The following is a 22198-nucleotide window of genomic DNA, read 5'->3' as shown; positions in this document are numbered from 1 at the left end:
CAAAATTTATGGGATAGTTGTTGTCAGATTTCATTGGTGATTTCAAATATGAAATTTAATCGAAAGTTAGGCGAAGAGCTTTGGAGAATTTGATGTTTCCCTATTTATTTGTCTTAAAGGGTCTTTGGTTATAGTCTGTCATTAGATTATGGCACATACTTTCAAGCCTATCTACAAATAAAGTATGGATAAATTTTGAATGGCTGCAAAGAGTAAAACAAAAGTTCCTCTGTAATATTTGATCTTACACTGGTGATCTTTTATCAGCCATATGCTTTGTTGCCACAGTTAAGCTGGTGTTTACAAGGGATCTGAAATGAATTAATATGACTTACACTGGCTCCCAGGTTCTTGTAGCTTCTATTTCCCTCTTGAACCCCTGTTTGTACTAAGCAAATAATAAACCCAGGCTAAGCATGTGGAGGACAAATGTAATCCAGATCTCTGTAATCCAGTTACTGTGAGACATCCTCTCTGATCCGGATTTACAGTCACAATGAAACACTGAGGGTGTGAAATGTATGCTGCCACAGAAGTGCTCTTCCACACCGCATAGGGATTAAAGCTGCTTATACAATCCTGATATTAACACACATTAACGCATTACAAACCTGGCAAAACCCCTTGAGAATATCGGCCCTCTTTCATCTTAAGGGACTGAACTGAGTCTGAAACTGAAGTAATGTTGTGTCATTTCCTCCAGCAGGAGACGTTAATGCACCATTAATGCCACTTAACTGATGGCTTTGTACCCGTTTCTGCTCTAGAGGGCGCTGTTGTCCCTTTTTTGTTCTAAAATCGTGGGTGGGTAAATGTGTGTGTATGTGTGGGAAAGAGAGTCTGTCTGGAGAGATGGGGGTCAGATATATTTTGCTAGTACAATTGTGTCGAACTGTCATCTGAGGAGGAAAGTGCTTCAGTAGTCTGACAGTGAAAGCCAGCTTTCCTCCCTTTTATTGTGGCCCTCAGGGTAACATGAGTGATCATTTCTCCCAGACGGGTGGCTGACGTGTCACAAAAAGTGTCTCACAAACTGCATCGTCTAGGATTGATTGGCCCTCTCTTTGTTCAGTAAAACACGACATAACCAGTTTTCGATTGGACTGTGTTTATAAAGGATGAATTTCTCCAGCGCTTGAAGTAGAAAAATAAAAGTGCTGTTGTGCCGAATTTCGACCCCCTGCCAAATTATTACCCCCCTTGTTGAAGTCGCTACCTGATTGCCTAATCTTAACCCCACCCCTAATCCTAACCCCTCCCCTACTCCTAAACCTACCAATACTAGGGGTGTAATAATCTGGCAGGGGGTCGAAATTCAGCACAACACCAGTACTCTCAATGCTCGGTTCAAAACGCACTGATTTTCTCCCCATTTTTGAGAAGGTATAATCTGGGAGTAAATAGTGGAGACTGGGGCTAGTTGTCACACTTTTCCCTTTATTTTTGAAAGCCAATTTCTGTAGAAGTCTTAGCTACAACAAAGCTATTGAACATTTCAACCTTTAATGTCCAGGAAGAAAAGAAAAAGATACAGCTGAACACATGTTGACCTTTAGTGACAACATGCCCCCAATATAGGGCATTTTGTTAGACTATATGAGGCAAGTTGTCACAATGGAAGACTTTTCAGCAAAATTGAAATAGTAAAACAATAATGGGGCACAAAATTAGCAAATTAATTGTTTTTTCAATGAGCCCTAGTCTCTAGAGTCTGGTTATTGAACAAAATAGACACATACAGTTAGTTAAAGTCAGCATGAAACGGAAGCTGCGATAGTCTTTTCTTCTCTATTGTGATATATATCCGAGTAAAATGGCATCTAGAACAAGAAATAATGTAGGGCGGGACTTTATTTTTTTTCCATGGGGAATTGATTGGATGGTTGTGGTTTGCTATTGGTGGATTTCATTTGAGTGACAGGTTGTCCTGCCTTCACGGCGAAAAACATTTATGATGCCAGTTGAATTAAAAAATAATATGCATGGATAAATAATTTATAATAAATACTGCAATATTCCATTAAAAAATAATAACTGTCCATTTTGATTTCATGGTAACTTTAATATTGGTGCAGTATACAAAATGTAAAGTCATCATCACTCATTAAAAAAGATCGTTCACCCAACTTTTGTCAGTATTTACTCACCGTCATACTGTTCCAAACCTGTATGACTTAATTTCTTCTGTGGAACACAAAAGAAAGTATTTTGAAAAATGTTTCTTGTCTATGTAATAAAAAACATTGGACCCCATCAACTTTCATTGTGCACACAAAAATTAAAAAAAAAATCAAAATACCTGTGTAAGCAAATGATAACATAACTTTAACTTTTGGGTGAACTATCCCTTTAAATCAATAGTAGTCTCTAAGGAATGATCATTATGACATTTCATGCAAAGCTCCAAACAGAAATTCTTTTCCCGTCTTCAGAATGAACATTTCCTCTTATAGGTTTGTTATTTAAAGTCTAATCTGATTGTGAGACAATACCATTACAAAACCTCATCTTTTATTTAGCCAATTACAGAAATGCGTTAGGTGAATAACTGCATGGTTGGTACACACTGTTTCACTGAAAGCAGAGTTGCCTTCTGGGCTTCAGCATATGATAATCTGATGAGGTGAAATAATGAGTCTCCTAGTGAAATTTCACTCAATGATATTGGTCAAAGCTTCAAAACTTCACATTGCCGTGAGGAAAACTTTCTGCATTTTGTACAGAGAGTAATGGTCTTATCTTTGAAAGCTTTCATTTATTAGCATTACAAAGTCATCAAATGAAGAAGCCTGGAGAGGCAGAATAATTAATGTAGAACCTGAAGGCCACACTCATCAGTACTTTATTAGGTACACCTTGTACCTAGTACCTCCTTTTGCCTTCAGAACTGCCTTAATTCTTTATGGAATAGATTCAGCAAGGTGCTGGAAACATTCCTAAGAGATTTTGGTCAACATTGTCATGATAACATCACAGTTGCTGCAGATTTGTTGGCTGCACATCCAAGATGCGAATCTCCCGTTCCACCACATTCCAAAGATGCTCTACTGGATTGAGATCTGGGGACTGTGGAGGCCATTTGAGTCTAGTGACATCACTAACCCTAAAATTTACATAAACCCTGCCCCCGAGAACACGCAACAAAGGGGGTGAGGCCATGTTTTGCTGCTTTAGAGAAGAGGAAGAGTTGTTATAGTAGAGTGTTGTTACCATGCCGTCATTTTACGCTGGACTGCTTCACATACGAGTATCAATTCAACGCTGGATTTGCACAACAGATTAACATGACGGCACATGCTAGTCAACGAGTTGAATCAACTCCACACCACATAAATTTATCCACTAACCAGAAACTTCCAGTTTCATTCTAAAAGTTGTAACTTCTTCCTGAGTCTCTCCATCAGTGTCCGACTCCGGTTTGAACAATGTAAGGCTGAACACCGTTACTGACAATCCTCATTTTGGCTGCGTGAGATTCTCCAGCTTTGTTGTTGTTGAGCAACCGAAGCGCGAGCTGTTAAAGCTCCGCCCTCTTCTTAAAGCGGCCAGGAGCAGCAGCTCATTTGCATTTAAAGGGACACACACAAAAACGGCGTGTTTTTGCTTACACCCAAATAGGGGCAAATTTGACGAGCTATAATAAATGATCTGTGGGGTATTTTGAGCTGAAACTTCAGACACATTCTGGAGACACCAGAGACTTATATTACAACTTATAAAAGGGGCATTATAGGTCCCCTTTAAGTTTATGTGTGATTGGCTGATTAGATATTTGCATTAACAAGCAGTTGAACAGGTAATAAATTGGCTGGTGAGTGTATACCTGCCTGCTTGCAGTTGCCTCAAAGATATGTCCAGATTCTAGTTTATTTTGTGAACTTGAGGAATGTGGTAAATGCACAAGGGTTATAAAGTTTGTAAGGATCTGTATGACTAGTCGCTCTGAATCACACCTACCAGTTCTTTTTGTAAAGCCAGCAGAGTCTCTTTTTATGGGCAAGGTAAAAGGTAGTATTGACTGGATCATTCTTTTATGACACTGTATATAGGCTGATTCACTCCGCCCCTTCAAAAAACAACTGGACCAACAAAACCCCACAACGGTTAGAATTTGTTGGTTTCAGTGTAGTTTTATACTGTTAAAAGTGTGGTCAAGAACTGAAATCACCTACCTCAAAATGTATTTCTGCACTTTTTAGCTATTATCATTTTCTTCCTTTTCTGTGCTGGTTTGAAAAACACTTTAGAGCTTTAGTAATATGAATGACAAATGCTGTCTTTCTGTTTCTCTTAAACGCTCAATTTTAGTCAATCAGTCAGTCAGGCGTCTTTGTCTGCTGGATGTTGATCTCTCCTATGGCAACAGTGTGTTTCACAATATGCCACAACAGACTCTTCATTTCATGCCTCTGTCCTTCAAATAGCTCCTGCTCTCAGCTTATTACCACCATAATCATTTCTGTGGCCAAATACAGTAATTGTACGAAAAACCTCTTAGGTGTGCTAATGCATCATCTGGCTGTATTGTGCATTTCACAATCTTAGGCCATAGCTTGTTGTTTATACAGCCAGTTATTATTATTATTATTTTTACCTGATTTTTACCTGTAAAACTTTTTCCATCAACCCATAAATATACAGCAGAATTAGATCAGCAGATTTGTTTGTTAATAATATAGAATGCTAGATCTAACTAGTGGTAGCTGACGAAAATGAATGCACTCAGCGAAGGCAATTTGCCTCCATGCTGTGCATTCGAATCCCACTTATACCATGGTCATTTGCCAGCATTGATGTTTGCAGTGCTAAATTTGACTGGAAGGTTAAAATGACGGTTAGATAATCACTAATTAGATCTAGCATTCTGACAGTTTTATATCAGACACAGAGATAAAGTAGTGTGGTAAAGTTACATTATTTGATTGAATTATAACATTTATCTGAATGAATTAACCTATATATATTGAGAGAGAGAGAGTGCGTGTGAATTACCTGCGTCTGTGCAGTGTCTCTCTACTAGCAATAAAGCTGTGAGTTTAATTACCTCAAAAACAGCAAAGTTACAACCTCCTTGCTGAATAATATAATATAGCGAATCAGTAGCGAAGTTAATTTATTAATAAAAGTCGCAGGGTAGCGTTGACAAGTTTCTGTGCATCTGTTTCTATGTGTTTCAGTGCGATCTCCAATCTGTGCTTCAATGAAAGCAGTGCATTTATATAACGGTGATTAAACTGACTTAAACCAAAGACTTTATATATAGAAAGACGGTGCACTCGTATTATTATGAATAGGAGAAAGTTCAATGCACAATATGGTGGAATAAGTCCCGCCTTCTAAATAAGAGCCAATCGCCGATTGGTAAAGTCACGCATCACTACAGCGGCCGTTAGAAGCTCCGGTTCCAATAGAAACAGTTAGACGCGCGTTTCCTATAGAGACGCGCACTTAGGACTGCACATGTGCATTAGCTCGATCAAGCTTAAAAAATGCTGTTTTTTGTCATGATTCGAGTGTTTAGAAACAAAATTTATGAGACAGTCGTTGTCAGATTTCATTGGTGATTTCATATATGAAATTTAATCGAAAGCTTGGTGAACAGCTTTGGAGAATTTGATGTTTCCCCATTCAAAGAGATAGGAGCTGCACTTGCATGCCCGAGAGGCGTTTCAAAGATGGCCGCAGAGAGAAATTACTTCTCTTAAAGGTTTTATTGCACACCTTCTAGTTTCCAGCCAATCAGAATCGAGTATTCAGACAGACCATATTATAAATAACTTTCATACCTTGATAACTTCTGCTGTGTAGCTGATGATATGGTGATCATCCTCCGCAATGATGCTGGAAATAGACAATATTATAAGAAAAAACAATAGCCTTGTACATTCTGCCACCAATTCAGTTGTTGAAAAGCTTCCCCTATCTATTATACGGCTCTTCACAACTGTGTAAGGTATACCGCAGATATTTTTCTATAAGCTCCATTCTTACATTCACATTTTGTACTTATAAGTAAACAACTATGTCATTAGCTGCTTGTCTTTAGATGTGTTTCCTACTATCCATACGACTCTTAGATCTCATGGATGGATATCATTTCGATGGCCAAAGAGGGTCTGTGTGGATACTCTGTTTTTAAAAGATGCCGGATTGCACTGTTTATACTGATGGGTTACTATGGTTAACACTAAAAAGAGCATCAGTTTCTTGTCCGAGGTTGGACGTATGAGCATAAAACACATTTCTCCCTGACAACAACTGGCCTTTTTGAAGAAATATTGCATGGAGCTTATACTGTTCACTAGGCAGACATTCTCCCAGCAGACTAATTGCAATAACTGGAATCTGCTGTATGGGTTATTCAGACTGAATCAATCCTGAGAGAGTTAAAAATGAAATATTTGTCCTTTTAAACATTTTCTTTCTGTTTCGATGGGATTCGATGGATCTTATGGAAATAATACTGCCATAGTAACATTATAACACATGATCCATAACAAAGACCCTTAATTTTTATTACATACAATGAATGACACCGGTTTACAGAGCTAATTGCCACCATGTTTATCTTTGCAGGCCATTCGTTCTTTCAGTGGCATTTTCTGTTGCTGTTGTTGCCACTGCACTGAACTCAGTGATGTTGTGCAATTGGATTATTTACACTCATATACCCCAACACAAACTGTGACTCCATAATTGTTCATATCATAGCTAATTCCAAAAGAAAAGACGCTCTCTTTGTACCAGTGCAGGTGCCAGCAACCTTTTTGACATAAGTGCCATCCCATCATTTACACAGTGTTGTTTGGAGAACAAAAAGCAACAAAAAAGAGACCAAAGTGCTTTAGCGCTTCCCTGAGTGCTGTGGTGCTACCCAACTGAACCGAACAGCATGACCCACAGGTCACCGGATCCATTAACTTGCACAACCCATTGCAGCACAGATCAGTTTTTGTTAGATTTATGGTTTTGGTGGCTTAAAGTGACACATATTTGTTGCCACATGGAGAAAAAGCATCAGATACATTTTCTTCATTAGTGGATTTAGGCTTTGATTTGAATAACTAATGTGATATATATCATCAAGGGTCAGATTATCATTCTTAAAATTCGATCTAACCATGTACTGTTTTATGCAAAGACAGAGCTTCTTGTAATTCCTGCAGACCCGTGAGTTGACCACAATATCATTGTGCAACTGGGGTCCACAATACTAACGCCAACCAAGACAGCAAAGAAACTGGGGTAGTGTTTGATGACCAACTGAGCTTTTCAACCCATATTTCAACAACGACCCTGGCAGACGACATTGCGGAGAAGTTAATCGCTGAGGTCCAGAAAAATCCACCAGTTTGATAAGTCAAACCCCTTTTTCAAGAATACTTTAAAGAAAATGGATATATGGAAAACAATCTGTCATACCCTTGGAATAAACGGTGAGAGAATTATAATTAACAGAGATGAGATCATAATATGCCAAGCTAGCAAACACATAAAATTACCTCAGGAATCCAGCGCTAGTTTTGACGCTTCCTTTGAAGTTGGAGTGAAAAAGACTAGGCATTGTTTTTATCCACCACTATATTGACCTCGTCAGCTAAATTCACTATTAGATTAGATCGATTACACTAGCTATTCACTCGAAACATAGCATGCTGAGGACATCTGCTGGTCAAAGCCGTGTAAATGCAACAAGAACAGCAAAAACATATTGTACACACTTTGAAACCACAGCGCATGAGCTTAACAGACCGTTATCATTCGTTGGTGTGGATGCAATTGTAGTCATCATTATAGTTATCTTTATAGTTATTGTTCTTGGTGTGAATGGGCCTTAAAGGGTTAGTTCACCCAAAAATGAAAATTCTGTCATTAATTACTCACCCTCATATCGTTCCACACCCGTAAGACCTTCATTCATCTTCAGAACACAAATTAAGATATTTTTGATAAAATCCGATGGCTCAGTAAGGTCTCCATTGCCAGCAAGACAATTTACACTTTCAATGCCCAGAAAGCTACTAAAGATGTATTTAAAACAGTTTATGTGACTACAGTGGTTCAACCTTAATGACAAGAATACTTTTTGTGCGCCAAAAAAAACAAAATAACGACTTTATTCAACAATATCTAGTGATGGGCGATTTCAAAACACTGCTTCATGAAGCTTCGAAGCTTTGCGAATCTTTTGTTTCGAATCAGTGGTTCGGAGCGCGTATCAAACTGCCAAAGTCATGCCCCCAATGGTGAACCATTGAAATTTCGAAACACTTTGACGTAATGAAGCCTCGACTACTTAAAACACATGACTTTGGCAGTTTAATACATGCTCTGAACCACTGATTCGAAACAAAAGCTTTGAAGCTTCATGAAGCAGTGTTTTGAAATCGCCCATCACTAGATATTGTTGAATAAAGTCGTTATTTTGTTTTTTTGGCGCACAAAAAGTATTCTCATCACTTCATAACATTAAGGTTTAACCACTGTAGTCACATGAACTGTTTTAAATATGTCTTTAGTACCTTTCTGTTCAATGAAAGTATTAATTATCTTGCTTGCCTCACTGAGCCATCGGATTTTATCAAAAATATCTTAATTTGTGTTCTGAAGATGAACGAAGGTCTTACAGGTGTGGAATGATACGAGGGTGAGTAATTAATGACAGAATTTTCATTTTTGGGTGAACTAACCCTTTAAGTCCATGCAGATGATCCAGAACGCAGTCTTCAACCTTGTCACAACCCTCCTGATTTCACTCCACAATTTAAAAGGCTTTAATGCTGGTTTGACCCCAGACTTTTGAACATTATTGTATCCACAAGTTTCCTACGCCCCATGAGACCTTGCGTCAAAAGTGGGAGCGTCTTCCGGTTCGAAGTAAACAAGCTGGACGTGACACTCATTCATTCAACAGTTGACAGTCATTCAAGATTTAGCGATCCAAACTTGCAAACGTTTCGCTTTTACTTAAAGATTTAAGATTCCAGCATCAATATTTGAACAATGTTTTACAATAAAAAATGTTACAGTAACAGTAATGTATTAATTTATGTCAGGAGTGCACATCAATCATGCTAAATCTAACTGATATTTATATTGACATAAAAAGAAAACACATACCTATTCAGTTGCACCTGCTTCCATTCATTTACGATCACAAGAGTGCACAAAACAAGTCCATTACGGTTTTTAAGTCCAAAGGCTTACACATTTAGAAATATGTTGATAACATACTCTATGTTTACGTCACTTTTCTGAGCATTTCTATTAATTTTCCTCTAAATTATCTAATGATTGCAATCCAAGGACGTTTGAGCGATCTCTCCTGTCTATCTATCCTGATCCTTTCAGCCAGAGCAACAGAGGGAGCTCATGAGAAGAAAACAGGAGTTATGAGTTATACGAGTTAACCGGAGTGCGTGAATCTGTGAAAGATATGCTTATGCATCCGGTATCAACAAAGGCACAGGGAAGAGAGAGATAAAACATTAAACCAAATAAATACACGATTATAATCATATAAGAATTGTCTACGTTCCTCAAGCAGTCTCTGGTATTTTCCATAAACGTGTGTATTTATTATCGCAATGGTTAACATAAGTAGCCTTTAGCATCGCATATGACAGTGGAAACGCGACTGGCTCTGGCACGCTCGACACCAGTAGGAGTGAAATATCACATCATAAGGCTTTGGTGCTATAGCATCAGTGACAGGTGAAGAACAGACAGCGGGTTGTTCATGTATTGCAGGGCCAAGATGCTCTTGTAGTCATGCAGCAGCACTTTTGTGGAAGGTCAGTAAAGTAAAGGACAATTAAGGGCACGAAAACTGTTTATTGTATTGTGATATTATTAACTAATAAATGTGCTAAACTGAAATATTGTCCCTGAGTGCCATAATGACATCTCTCATTGTTTGCAACTTTACAAAGTAAACAATGATCCGAAAAACACTTAGCCTCTTCGCTAATTAGCACACCATGCAAATACCATTGGTATGCTACTTCCCCCGCCTCACCGGAAGTTGTACCCACGTTCTTTTTTACAGTAGCGCCCCGTGGAAACAGGTGGATATATTCAATTATATCTCACTTTTCCCCTCTTGTGTCAATGTTTACCCCTTTTGTGTATGCCAAAGCTGCCACTCGTTTCTATGTTTTTCGACCCCTGTGCTAGCGTTAGCTGTTCCCGTGTGTTTTATGGAAGTGGAAGACTGGGTGATATCTGTGATATATCACTCGTCCTGTGTAATCAGCACGCTGTGTCTGAGGTGTGTTTGAGGCTGAGTGGTGTGAAGCTCCCCTTGCTGATTCTCGTCTGTGCTCATGTTCAGCCTTGCTGCTCTTCTCAGCGTCTTCTGACTGTAACACTCTGACATAAGAAGCGAAATCAGAGAGGGCGAAGTGACCTTATTGCGCTCAATGAGGGGAAACATGTGTGGCGGTGACTAATGGCCCATATCTGGGTGGGAACGAGCATGTGCATGAGTTTAACAACGTATGACTGAAAACAAATTATAACTCTGGGAAGGACTAGACCACTTCACTGATTATAGCAATCCCTGACCATTTATAAAAGAGCCGCGCGGACAGTGACTAATAGCGGAGGACCACAGTAAACAGGTAATATTTGTAAAGAAATGTGTACCGTAAAATATCATATGTTGTGTAAGATCTACATATTTATGTTTTTCCTGCTTTCTTTATCCCGAGTTAACCTCCTCAAGTCAGATTTAGTCGTTGCAGTGTTTGTTTTGTTTCCATGGCAACAGGAGCTGACAAGTTCACTATTGTGTGCAACTGTTGTGCAGTGAACCATACAAGGACAACATTTTCTGTTGCTTGAAATGCTGGTTATGTAACTTCAGATATTTTATTTTAATACTAATTATCTTTACCTCAAGGATCACATTATGTTAGTTCAGTTTCTCTATTGAATGAATAAAACATTCTCTGCTGTTGTGGTAAATTAATACTTAGCTATTGTAAAAGGGGGACCAATTGGTGAAACAACAGTTGTTAATCAGCCACATGCCAAGATGAAATTTTAATCGGGACAGAAACATGCCGTTTATGCCGTTCTTCTTTAGAGCAAATAATCATGAATGCATTCAGCATTAAGGCTCTTGACTCAAATATTAAAACAGTCTTTCAGTAGATGACACCCAGCGCGAACACAACACTAGCATCTCAAGCTGATTTCTAAAGATGCAAAACATATCCAGTTAATTTTTTAAAAGCCTATTGCTTTATTACATCACATGTTACAGGACAGCTTTGATCATTTCAAAGTGTTTCCCATTAGAGGTCTACCAATTATGTCTTACCAATTTAGTCTGCACCAATAACAGCTGGAACTGTGGAATATTTGGAAAAATGATTATTATTATTATTATTATTTATTTATTTATTTATTTTTTACATTGGTGGCACTGAGGGTTCTAAAATATGAGTGATTTCTAGAGATGCTTTAGAGAAGAGGAAGAGTTGTTGTAGTAGAGTGTTGTTGCCATTGCCATGCTGTCATTTTACGCCAGACTGCTTCACAAACGAGGGTCAATTCAATGTTGGATTTGCACAAAAGATGAGCATGACGGCACATGCTAGTCGATGAGTTGAATCAACTTCACAGCAACTACATAAATTTATCCACTAACCATTCAGAAACGTCCAGTTTCATTCTAAAAGTTGTAACTTCTTCCTGAGTCTCTCCATCAGTGTCCAACTCCAGTTTGAACAATGTAAGGCTGAACACCGTCGTCATTTTGGCTGCGTGAGATTCTCCAGCTTTGTTGTTGTTGAGCAACCGAAGTGCGAGCTGTTAAAGCTCCGCCCTCTTCTGGAAAGCGAGCCGGGAGCAGCAGCTTATTTGCATTTAAAAGGACACACACAAAAACGACGTGATTTTGCTCACACCCAAATAGGGGCAAATCTGACAAGCTATAATAAATGATCTGTGGGGTATTTTGAGCTGAAACTTCACAGACACATTCTGGAGACACCAGAGACTTATATGACATCTTGTAAAAGGGGCATAATAGGTACCCTTTAAAAAAATCTTTGAGAACATTCTACCATATGGCAAAAGAAATCACACTCTAAGCTTGCCATTATAATTCGATAATACGAACAGATGACTCTTATAAGTTGATTCCTTTTTTAAATCAGCCAAAAGTCTCATAAATTACCGATTTTAATCATTTTAATGAATCATTCACTGATCAATCAAAAATTGTTACAGTGTTATGTGCACTTAAGCATATATAGACTACAATATAAAATGAGGTTTGTAAGACTTAAAATCAGTATAATTACTGACTGCTCATATAATAACTCTAGGCCAAATGTAAACTGTATTTTAAATGAATGAAACATGGCTAAATTCAGTGTTTTCATTCAATATACTGATTTTAAAACCTAGAGGCTTATCTGAAATCAGACCCCCCCCCTCCCCCACCTTACTCGTTATCTGCAAAATCCATTATCCTTTGACCTCTGTCTCCTGTATCTGAGCTGTATTTGCCACACTCCTCTTCTCCTCCAAAGTCATGCTAACATTCAACAGTACACATCATATCACTTTCATAACTGATTGTGGGGGTCACATTGCCCCAGTGGAGCTGGGATGCTGAACCGCATCTACCTTGATCTAATTATTAGGAGGTTTCTACAGGACCCTTGCTAAGTCTTCATCTCTTATTCTTTTTCATAATGTTCCATATTCAAAGAGCTTTTCAAATATGGTGTCATCATTCTGTACGTACCCGGCGTAGGAGAGAGATCTCCGTGCAATACTGTATGACATGAAAGAGAAAATGCCCGTTACAATCACGAATCTAGCAGAGCAGGTGTCAGCTTGATGTCATCACTCCCTGTATTGGCACTCACCATTAAACCAGTCACCCTGGGTGCAGAGAAAAGAGAGAAATATTCAGTCAACTGATTCGTTCGAAAAGACTTGCTGAATTTGGAACAGCTGCACATTTCAAAAAATGCTGGGTTGTTTCAACCCATGGTTGGGTCAAATATGATCAAACCCAAACGTTGGTTTAAATAACAGTGTTTTTATGGTAAAATATACCAACAATCACATTCAGAAATAAACACTAAGACTTTATGGCATACCATAAAAATAACCTGTACTTCTCACTTCCATTACATTTCACAATGACTGATTTCTCACCTTTTTTTATGTAGGCTTACAGTGACAGATGCTGGCATGTAAAAAAACACAGGTGTTTGATCTGCATTACTGCATTATCTGATCCAGGGGATATGAATGTTTTTTCCTTAGGCCAATCACATAGCACTGAAAAGACAGCAGTTTCTCCCTGAAGTCGGAAGATGAGCACTGGGCAAGACTTGTTATGCGGCATAATGCTAATCCATTACGTCTAATCATTCTTATGGTGCATGTCCACTGGCGTGGAACGAGCGTTTTCAATTTATTCCTATGGAAGTTGAGGTACTGACACACTTTCTTGTCAGTTTTTCCGAAGTGTCCGCTTTTAAGACTGCGGTAAGCTTTTCTTTGACTTTCTTTTTGGGCTCACCATCTTCTATCATTACACTCTGACGCACCGTATTTCTTGGCTGCTTAATGACAGTTGTTTGATGACTCGTTTTACGCGTATCTAGCGCTCCCTATTGTTGTGCGTGTATTATTGCCATGTAAAAGTCTAGAACCTGAATATAAGACGACCCCATTTTTCAGATATATTTCCAAGAAAAAAAACACGGAAAAATATAGTAAGAGTAGTGTACAAGTATGCAGATCCGAATTCATTCAAGAACGAAACATACAACTGTTTTTGTGAGTGAGTCACTGAATCATTCACTCAACCAATTTGCTAAAAAAACGTGGTTTATTTGGGAACTATACACGTGTAGCCAACTTATCAATTTGTAGCTAGATATTTTATTGCTGTACTTTTCAGAACGCTTTAGCGACTTTTTTTTAAAAGTGACAAATTTAATGAAACCTTATAGTTTCCGAGACTCACCAGCACTACCCAATGATAGTAAAGCCTGGGACACACGTTGGACCGCTTTTAATAGTCGGCTGACTAAGTTTTCCCATTGTGTTCTGCACCGTTGGCCCTAGTCGGATGCCGTCGGGTTTTTTAGTGAACTAGTTGAAGCGTGAGAATAACAGCAAAACAGTGAGCAAACAAGTCAAGGCGGTACAGACAGAAGGCTGTTCTAATTTCATATTTTCATGTACCTGAGTGTTCCTGGGCGAATGTTTAATATTAACATGAGCCGAGTGGAATACAGAAAGTGATCAGCATGCTGGCTGACAGTCGACTGTAGTTCTCTCGGTGTGTTCATGTGCAGTTTTTTTGCCCCAACGCAGGCGACGCAAGGAGACAACACAGTCGGCTTTTATCAGTGCTAGTTCTTTGGCGTCCGTTTGGTGTGTCCCTACCCTAAGGTCTCGCTTTCCTGCCGCATGCACACCTCTCTCTGTGTCCGCCCTGTTCATGCAAATACGACACAGTAATGTCATGAATATGCTGATTAGCACATAGCCCCATCTAGTGACATGTAGTGACTTTTCGACTTGTCCGTTGAAAGTAGTTGGCAATGGTTCGTTGTTCTGTGGTTTTGTTTGGAACTATTTTTGTTAGACTGCCAATATTGTGTCTAAAGTGTAAGTTATTAAATATGGACAAGCATTAAAAAAGACTTATTGAACTCAATAAGTAAACAGACTGTTACCTACAGATACTTTATATCAACAAACATTCAATATCAAAACATGTCCATGTTACAAGCAAAGATAAACAGTAATGCAATTATCATTGCGTTGTATAATGTTTGAATAAAAAGGGTAATTTGGGGCAAATGTAGCTAAAGCAGCACATATAGTGGCTGGTTATTTTGGAGAAGTGGTTTCCATTCCTTGCATCTCCTTCGGTTTCTATTTTTTGGCAATAATTGGTATTATTTACTTTTTGGTTTGGTCTACCTTCAGCATCCTTCTGGGTAATATATAATTGATTTTCAGTGTTCAAACAAGATTTTTTGTTATCCAGTTATCTTAAAGTACACACTCCCTTTTGTGTTTTCTTATTTTTATTCTTTTGCTATGCCCAAGCTGCAGGTCACGTCATACTGCAATCGTTTGTTTTGGAATGCACAACAAATGCATTCATATTTAGTCAAGAGAAGGATTGATCAGAAATATATTTGTATATTTGAATGCACACATACTATATTTCAATCAAGATAAAGACATTTCTCTTCTTTGATAGTCTAAAATAGTCTCAAAGGGATTCTGACTTCTTGCCATGCATGCGTTGCCCCAATCACGAGTGGGTTTATATGGCTATACTGAACTAAGATGGTGGTTTTTCATGTAATCCCTGCTGCTCAAAGTCCTCTCTCTGGAGACTCTACATCTATTGAATCCATTAGTGGCCTCTGCTTTCAACATCAAACCCCAAATCTCTGATTAAACCACTGTACGCCTCAACAGACTTTCATCTCAGTATGCTGCTGACTGACACTGAATGACAGAGCAGGCATGTCTGTCTCCCACAAATAGTAACAGATGTCGACATATATCAGCAATCCATCCTTGGAAAAGATGTGTTTTCAAGGTAGTCCATGCTAATACTCTAGATTTTTTGCTCGACTAGGTACTTCAACATTCCCAAGCTATTTTGACAGTCTTTGCTACATTTTTAATGTACTCTGAAGGGATTCCACATGCAGTAACTTTTACCATTCAATGACCATTTTCATCACAGTGTCATATTGTTCCTCAGCATAGTTGAATCTTCTATATGCCACATTACAAATGCATGCATTATTATTTAAAAAAAAAAATTTTTGGTATAAAATTTAGCAAAATTAAATAAATTAAATAAAAAACCTATTTAAAACCTTTTACTTCATAGATTAACATTTACCTGAAAATATGATGCAACGGCAACTAAAATAATCTTAAAACATTTAAACAAGAAACATACTGAACTATTGTAGACAGTAGACTTTCCTTTAAGATAGATTTCAAACAGTCCAATGATGCTTAGAGCTGAATTTTGTCTTATCTGCGAGATATTATGACTTTATAAATTTACCAAACAGATTTAGCTGCACACTCTCAACACACAACACAGTAACAATCAATGTATAATTTTTGAACCCAAACAAATCATCCAGATTAGAAAATGAACTCCAGGGAACGCAAAACAGCTCACTAAACAACAACCGTGTAAATAAATTGGCAAAATTCAACCTTATTAATTATTCATGCCCCTATGCATGCTGGGAACACCAGTACTATAAAGCCAAGTTGATTCTACTTAATTTTAAACCTTTTAATTTTTTCCTCAAACCTATGTACATAGTAATACTTTTTTTTTTTCTACTTTGGAATCAAAAAGATGAGAAATACCAAATACAACAACTTTAATATTTACTATGTTAGAGCTTTTATTTCTACATGCTTATGTAATAATGTACTCACTGTAAACCCAAATAAGTTGGCAAAAGTTTAAGTAAGCAGAACTATTTTGTAATTTTTATTTTTATACATTTTAATTGTTCTTAAATTGAAATATTTGAGTAAACTAATTCATACATTTAACTTAAAATTATCATCTAATCTCAAAGTAAACATTCTTATTAGTGGAAACTTAGGTAGCTTTAACAAGCTAATTCAAAAAATGCTAACTTGCTAATTTGCTAACATGTTAGCAATAACATGGTATAACACTTTCTGAATGAGTACAGCAATATAAAACATTTAACATACTGCTCTCAAACCAAGCCGCATGCACCACAATGATGGTAATTCTCTAAAAACCCACATTAACTCTTCTAAATTAGCATAACAAAACATTGATCACTACTAAATCTCCCACTTAACATTAATCTTGCACAAAAAAAAAACATTATATAACACTTAATTTTAGCATTTACTCTCCCTTTTGAGTGCCATGAAATCCCAACCCAGTTTCAGTTAAACTTAAGTTCATCTAAATGAAAAGAAATGAGTTCATAAAACTCAAAACAATGAAACAGTTCAGTTTACTTAAAATATGTCAGTTCTGTGAACTCGAAAGAAAAAGAAAGTGCTAAATACTCATAAAAGTTCATTTGACTGAACTAATTAGTTTAATTTAAGTTTGTCCTACTCAAACCAATTAATTATTTTGAGCGTTACGGTTTACAATTCATAGGTAAACTAACTAGAAAGTGCTAAATCTTTTCTACTGTGCAACAAAATATTTTCTTATTGTACAGTAGGGTCCCAATGCCCCAGTATAAAGATGCAGACACTATATGTAAAAAGCCATTGTCTATCAGATCAGAACTTGGGTCCAGACTACTAAAAATATCAAGACCTCCTCACATTCAACACTTTCACTGTTTGCCTAAATCAGTCTCCATCTCCTCTCACTGTTGGCTGGTGTGTGGAGGGCGTTCTTGTGCTCTTTGTCTGGCATTGCACCATCCAGATACGTAGATGCTAAACACAAAAATGCTTTGAGTGTGAAAAAAGCGGTATATAAATGGAAGGAATTATTATCATTAACGTGTATGTGCAGATTGTGCTAAACATTTCCCTGAAAAATTGTAAAAACAAAGGCCTGCACTTATCACACATGCTCTTTTGGAGTGTGAGAGTGTGTATACCTCTTTTTGTTTTGGGACTTCATTAAACATGCCCTTTTTTAGCAGTCCTCACTTTATCGCTCTTCTTTCCTTCTGTCTCTTTGTTTCTCGCCAACACTACCCCAATGTGAAGTGCAGTTCTGAAAGCCTGTCATTGTCTCATACGGCACATCTTTAATGGAATCCTGCTGCGGCATCAAAGAATTGCGGCAACCTTCCTTTCCTAAGCAATCCCCTTGACAGTGTTGTGAAAGTTCTGTTCTATGCGGAGGGGGGTGGATGGGCATCAGTAAAGCGTGTTTGGCTCATGCTGTTTGTTGGAAAATTGTTATTCCAATAACAAGCTGAGTTTAAACTGTGAATGGTGTAATATCTTGCTTCAGAGTTTGGGAAGTTGAAGAAAGGGATAGTTCACCCAAAACCAAAAATTTCATTTATTTTCATCATGCCATTCCAAACACCTGTGACTCTCCCAAGAGGCCTAAAAAAAAAAGAGAGAAAAAAAGAACTGTTGTTCTTTTCCATACAGTTATGAATGGGGTTTTTAAAAATGTAAAAACACCATAAAAGTATCATAAAAAATAGTTCATATAGGGTGGTCATCTGTTATAAGGTCAGACTGTCCAATTGTATATAATTAATAATAATAATAATAATAATAATAATAAAAACACCTACTGGCAGTTTTATTTTCATATTTAAAGTACACTTTCATTTTTCCCAACATTTCATGTTTCCATATTCAATTTTATATAAAACATTAATCTCATAACACAAACAGTATCTATGCAATTGTAACCACAGTGTAAATTCATGGCATCTCTGAGTAAACAGTCTGTGTAAATGCATCTAAATGCCACTTCAGATGCAGCTTCTGTGCCACTTTGCAGTGCAAAGATGGATTTTGTTGATAGCCTACTGATTTCATTTGATTGGTAAGAGCCCTATAGTGTTTTCATATATAATTATTCCCCTAATTTTTCTATAGTGTTATTATAGTTACATTTATTGAATAAATGTAAGAATTTACATAAAAGTGGATGCATGCATTTTAAAAAGTTAGAAAAGCTGCCCTTATTAAAGCAAATAATAATAATAATAATAATAATAATAAATAAATTTAAGGAGGCAAATATACATTTCTGACAATTTTTATAGGTTTTGGATGATTTTTCAGTTTTTATCATTCATTCGCTGAATCCTGCAAAGTGTCCTCCTTTTTGGTGTTATAGATATGGCCATCCTAGGTATAAATGACTTCACTATATCCAAGTTGTGATAAGATGAAGACTCAAAAGAATCACTACATCTCTAATGAACTCTCATGAATGTAACAGGTAAAGCTAGGTTATATTTCAAAGTTTCTTGTGAACAATTACATAAATTTGGTCTGTTCCTCACAGCTTTAGAAGACTTTTGGAGTCATATGGACCACTTTAACTCTTTCCCCGCCACTGATGTAATTTTCTAGCTTTCCATGTTTTCACTGTTATACAGTAGGGGGCACTATTATGCATCGTCTGAAAGAGTACAGAATCTCCTGATCAAAACACATGCAAAAAAGAAACAGAAACAAGTGATAAAAGCATTACTTCTGAAAAAAATGTGATTGTTCTTTCTTTTGTTACATTGCATGTTCAGATATTCATAAAACAAAATATTGCCATGATAGTTTTGTGAAAATGATCAAAAATGCCGGCTGTGACTGGCAACTTAAAAAAACAAACAAACAAACAAACAAACAAACAAACAAACAAACAAACAAAAAAACGCTGGCAGGGAAGGAGTTAATAATGCTTGGTATTTTTTAATCTTAAATTGCAGGTACAAGAGAGTTCAATTCTTCAAAATCCTATTTTTTTTCTAGTCAATGACAGAGAAAGTCATACAGGTTTCGGATGATATTGAGTAAATAATCACAAGGATGACTTTAAGGCTTATGAAGTAGCAACTGTACACTGAATACCAATGTAAAAGAATGAGAGAAACAGCTTTTGTGTGCTCTTATTAAAATTCTACTGTCAGTCTCTAAGATCCACTGATTAAGTGAATTGTTCCTTCTCTCAGATAGTTTACTGAGTGCAATCAATCAGGCCCAGAATGCTCTGAAAGTGAGAGCCAAAGAGCATTACCAGAAAAAATACTGTAAGGCATAACAAGTATGTCAAAACATACAATTTCCCCTGTTGCGTTTTCAAACAAATGCTCTAATCAGGAGACCGAATAAACCCCACCATTTCACCTCTCAAAGTACATTCATGGTCACCATGGAAACCACAACCGGTGTAAAGTCCTTTCAGACTTTATGTTATCATTACTGCCCTTGCCAGTAATCCCACTGATCTGACTGGAGCTGAGCTATTGATTGATGAACCAGAGTTACCCTTAAACTTGGGTATCGGTAAATCTATAGTTAAACGCCCAAGTAAATGCTGTTCACTTTGTGAAGAATGTGACTTTTACTTTAACCTTACTATTGCGTTGTTTACTACTTGTACCATAATGCCTTATTTAGAATAAATTAGGGATGTTAATCGATCAAAACATCTTTCTATTGAGTTTTACTTGCGGGCTGCACTCAAAACAGAAGTACAACACAACAAGTGTAGTCTGATTTACAACAAATTACAAATTATGAACCACTTCTTTTTAGTGAATCAACTACATGATTAGTGTAGTCCAATTCCCAAAACAAATGACTCTGGGACATGATTACATTTTTTTTTTTAAATAATTTTTTATAATTATAATAAAATGCAAATATTTTATTAAATTATAGCCAATTTTTATACAGATCACCATATACTACACACTTCCTGATAGGATACATCGATTATCGATTTGCGATACAATAAATCTGGAATGATTCTGATATTTTCCGAATGTATCGTGACTCTCTCTTGAATCGATTCTGAGCTTAGTTTTTAACAGCAGATGGCGCTACATGCTTTAGAAAGACACGTAACTTTACTCTGCTTGCTTCCAGTTCCTTTACACACACCACTTAAACCCAAAATAATCATTCATAAAGTTCGAAAAGGTTAAAGCGAATTACCAGGGTGTTCACAGTGGGCTGTGTTTACATTAATCTCATGTCATAAAAGCATTCTGAGCCGAGGTGAAAGTATATTTAACCACTTACATGACACAGCCGAATGCACGAGCACTCTTCTTCATGAGCATTTGAGTGTGAGGTTAAAAACTAGCCTAGAGCGCCATTTGCTGTTAAAACTAAGCTCAGAATCGATTAGAGAGAGAAAATATCAGGATCGATCCAGATTCGTTTTATCACAAATCAGGAATCGATGTACTGTCCCAGCCCTATCAGGAAATGTGTAGTATATGGCGATCTGTTCAATCTGTCAATACGTTCACATAATCACAGTTCAGAAATAAAGGGTTAGTTCACCCAAAAATGAAAATTCTGTCATTAATTACTCACCCTCATGTCGTTCCACACCTGTAAGACCTTCATTCATCTTCTGAACACAAATTAAGATATTTTTGATAAAATCTGATGGCTCAGTGAGGCCTGCATTGCCAGCAAGATAAATAACACCTTCAGATGCCCAGAAAGCTACTAAAGACATATTTAAAACAGTTCATGTGACTACAGTGGTTCAACCTTAATATTATAAAGCGACGAGAATACTTTTTGTGCGCCAAAAAACAAAAACAAATAGTAACTTTATTCAACAATACCTAGTGATGGACGATTTCAAAACACTGCTTCATGAAGCTTTACGAATCTTCGAATCAATGGTTCGGAGCGTGTATTAAACTGCCAAAATCACGTGATTTCAGGAAACGAGGCTTTGTTACGTCATAAGTGTTTCGAAATTTCAATAGTTTACGTAACTTTGGCAGTTTTATACGTGCTCCGAACCACTGATTCGAAACAAAAGATTTGTAAAGCTTCAAACTGTAGTCACATGAACTGTTTTAAATATGTTTTTAGTAACTTTCTGGGCATTGAAAAAGGAAACAATCTTGCTGTCAATGGAGGCCTCATTGAGTCATTGGATTTTATCAAAAATATCTTAATTTGTGTTCTGAAGATGAATGAAGGTCTTGTGGGTGTGGAACGACATAAGGGTGAGTAATTAATGACATCATTTTCATTTTTGGGTGAACTAACCCTTTAAGGACCATGAACTTCATGAGTTTTGAACTCTAAATAACAAAATCTATATTCTGAAGTGCTGTTCCAATGCATGTGCTCGCCACTTGTGCTTCTTAAAACATGAGAATGATTTTTCTTATTAAAACGGGCCTCCATGTTAGAATGAAGGATTCTGCCTTCTAGCTCTAATTTGTATGTTAATATGTTCACGTGTTTTATAATTAATTAAATCTGCTTCCAATCCAGCTCATTAGTTATTACATTTCTGCATTCTGTGATAAGAAACTGCACATTTTCCATCCCCCTAGGGTAGGGGAACAGTATGGTCCAATAGAGTCTGAGATCTTCTTTCAGCTTTGCCTGAGGTAAAGTTTCACATCCCTGGGGGCTGACACAGTGTTTTGACCCACAGCATGTTCTTTTCTAAATCCACTTGATAATAATGTTT

This window comes from Ctenopharyngodon idella, chromosome 18 (assembly GCF_019924925.1).
Source record: "Ctenopharyngodon idella isolate HZGC_01 chromosome 18, HZGC01, whole genome shotgun sequence".
Taxonomy (NCBI): domain Eukaryota; kingdom Metazoa; phylum Chordata; class Actinopteri; order Cypriniformes; family Xenocyprididae; genus Ctenopharyngodon; species Ctenopharyngodon idella.
The sequence above is the reverse complement of the archived record's forward strand: the minus strand, read 5'-3'. Positions refer to the sequence as shown.